At 52.2% G+C, this 3,249-nt stretch overlaps 1 protein-coding gene across 1 annotated transcript in view; it reads right to left on the bottom strand.

Annotated features, from left to right (window-relative positions):
* Laptm4b (lysosomal protein transmembrane 4 beta) overlaps nt 1-3,249 on the bottom strand; it is an 86,307-nt gene that overhangs the window by 82,527 nt on the left and 531 nt on the right. The window lies entirely within an intron of this gene.

The following is a 3,249-nucleotide window of genomic DNA, read 5'->3' as shown; positions in this document are numbered from 1 at the left end:
GAGGGCTGGTGAGATGGCTTAGTGGTCTGGAGCACCTACTTGGAACAAGCTTAGCAAAGCACAGGGACTGCGGTTCAATCCCCCAGCACCACATGCCAGCCAGCCCCGCCCCCTGGTGGGCTGAGCTGGCCACACACGCACACACATAAATAAATAAATAAAATGTAAAAAAGAAATAAAAGACCTTTAAAAAAAGGTGGGGCCACGCCAGCCCTGAGCGTCTGCCGGGGCAGAAGCCCAGAAAGACCATCGCTCCCTCTCAGAGGCCATGCATCGCCTTTGATTAAAGCACACTGGCAGCACTTGGTCAGGTCTTAGATGGGAGTGAGGGTTCAGAGAGCTGAACACCCAGGGCCTGCTCCAAGGAACTCCAAATGATGACAGAGGCGAAGACAGGCAGATGAGGTCGGAAGCTGAGCCAGAAGGACCCCCCTCCAGTTGTTTTTTTTTTTTTTTTGGTTTTTTTTTTGGTGGAACCGGGGATTGAACTCAGGTCCTTGCACTTTCCAGGGAAGCACTTATTCCACTGAGCCATCTCCCCGGCCCCTCCCCCTCCAGTTTTGAAGACCAACCTGGGGGACACTGTGAGTTCAAGGTCAGAGTGAACTGCACAGGGAGAACCTGCCTCAAAAAAACCCAACAAAATCAGAGGGAATGTAAATTGGTGGCTATCGTTAAAGAATATCACAAAGGCCATCTTGACTCATGTTGAAATCAGTGCCGTCCCCTTTCCTGATGGAGACCACGAGGAAGCAGCTCTGCGCAGGCCTGAAATGAGCCCACTGGCTTTCTGTGCTTGCTTGTGAGTCTGCTCCAGGCCTGGGCTGCTAGTCTGGAGATGCACTGTGGATGCCTAGCAAGGAAACCTCAGTGAGTCCCTGGTCCTGGCTGAGGCCTGTCGTGGCCATAAGGCCTCAAAGGACGAGACAAGGCCCCAGCTGAGGACACCTGGCTCAACTCCAGCTAACTAGATAAAGACCAGTGCGGCAGGCATCTCACACCCCAGGCGAAGGCCTTCCTGGATATCACAGAGCTCTTCTGAATTAATCACAGATTACCTGGAGACTACCTTGAGCTGACCCCCAAGGTCCTGCTCAGTTTACTTCTCTACTCTAACCCCTTCCTTTGTATGAAAACCAAATAAATACCTGCTGCCCTGGGAGATTCTTTGTGTCAACCCCCAGGGAGCCTCAGATTCTGCCAGAGGGTTTTGTTTGTTTGTTTCTTTTTGTGGCAGAACTGGAGATTGAACTCAGGCCCTTGCGCTTGCCAGGGAAGTGCTTATTCCACTGAGCCATCTCCCCGGCCCCTTGCCAGAGGGTTTTGATCCTTCTGGAGCCCTAAAATCATACCACTTGTCTCTCTCTCTCTTTTTTTTTTTTTTTCTCCTCGAATGCCTTCAGGACAATTTTGGCGGCTGGAGTGTTGTGGGGATCCAACTCCAGCAACCTGAGGCTGCCAGCTTTGTGGAAGCAGCCACTTAAAGAACTGAGCTAGGGCCAGGCCCCCCACTTGTCTCTTTTATTTAAGCCTTTGCCCTCCTCTCTTTTGAGAGGTTGCGGGCCTGAACAGTCCGAGATGCTGTGCTGAGTCCCAGGCTGCCGCCTCTCTTATCAGGCCCTGGCACGCCTGGGTTCCCACGAACACACCCAAGGCTGCAGCCCGGCCTCTCCCTTCCAGGGTTATTCACGACACCCAGCAGGGCCGGGAAGCAACCATCCCACCTCAGCTCCCTGACCCCCATGGCCACCTCCTCTCCTGAGCCCTGATCGTGTCACCAGAGTCTTGGTTAGGACACAGTTACACCGTGGAGAAGGCTGGCAGGAGAGCAGAGAGCCGAAAGGAGCTAGGCTGTGGGGTGGTACAGGGAAGAAACTGCCAACCTGAAAGATACCTGGGATGAGTCTGTGCTCTCTAAAATCGAAGCGTGAGTTTTAGGAATAACAGAGGCAACAATTCTTAGCTGGGTGTCCTGCACCCAGCACCATGCTAGTTCAGCTCAGCTGGGTGTAAGAAGTTGGGCCCAGGAATGTAGCTCAGTGGCATAAATGCCTGTCTGGCAAGCACAAGGTCCTGAGTTTGATCACTGCTACAAAAGAAGTTGACCATCAGTTAGAAATGCACTACACTCATAAAGATCAATCAATCAATCAATCAATCAATCAATCAATCAGTCTTTTTAAAAAGCAAGCAGGCATAAATACAGAACAGGGGCTTTTCCTGTAGGAAGTTGGGTTAGCGGTGCTTCCTGGAGTTTTCAAGGTAATAGAGACCTATTTAGAATACCAGTCCCTGATGGCCATCCCTGGGGAGGCATGTGGCTGGCTGCATGTGTCTAATCTGTCCCGAGGAAGGGCCCACAGCAGAGATGCCTGTGTCTCTCACAGCTGCAAGGCATCTGGCCTTAAGCACTGGCTCCTTCAAGGGCCCAGCCCTGTCTGACTGCCTATAATATTTCTGTCTAACTCGGCTGCCTACAGCCGGGGTGGGGCGGGCCAGAGAGTGGCACAGAGGGGACCGAGCCTGCTGCCTCAGGTGGCTACAGGAGCAATCCCTCCGGCTCTCGCCACCTTGCACCCTCCAGCCTTCCTGCAGGCTGAGCTTGCTAAACCCTGCTACCCACAGGGCCTGCAGCCACAGAGGTGGGGTTGATCGAATGTTCATGGCAGCAGTGCCCACCAGGCCAGAAGGTGGAGGCAGCCCCAGGGCTCACTGATGGGTGAATGACAGACCACATGTAGTATATACCCACAGAGGAATATTACATGACCATAAAAGGGATGTGCTTCTGACACATGCTGTGATATGGATGAACCAGTCACAGACACCCACTGTATGATTGTTCTTTTTTTTTGGCAGAACTAGGGATTGAACTCAAACCCTTGCATTTGCCAGGGAAGCGCTTATTCAACTGAGCCATCTTCCCAGCTGTATGGTTGTTCTTATCTGTGATACTTAGCGTAGTAGTAAAAAAATCATAGAGTTAGAAAGCAGAAGGGTAGCTGGGTGTGATGGTGCAACTTGTAATGCCAGAACTCAGAGGCTGAGGCCGGAGAATCCCTGTGAGTTTAAGACCAACGTGGGCTACACAGTGAGCTCAGTGCCAGGCTGAACTACGTAGTGAGATCCTGTGCTCCCAAAACTTAATAAATAAAAGTGTCCTAACCTCTCCTCAGCCCCCACTAACCAGCTCTCGCGGGCACAGTGCCCTCCGCATGTGTGAGTCAGTGCTCCATTGGACCTGAGGTG

Source organism: Octodon degus, unplaced genomic scaffold (genome assembly GCF_000260255.1).
Source record: "Octodon degus isolate 3935 unplaced genomic scaffold, OctDeg1.0 scaffold00118, whole genome shotgun sequence".
Lineage (NCBI taxonomy): Eukaryota > Metazoa > Chordata > Mammalia > Rodentia > Octodontidae > Octodon > Octodon degus.
This window is presented reverse-complemented; position numbering and strand designations above follow the sequence as displayed.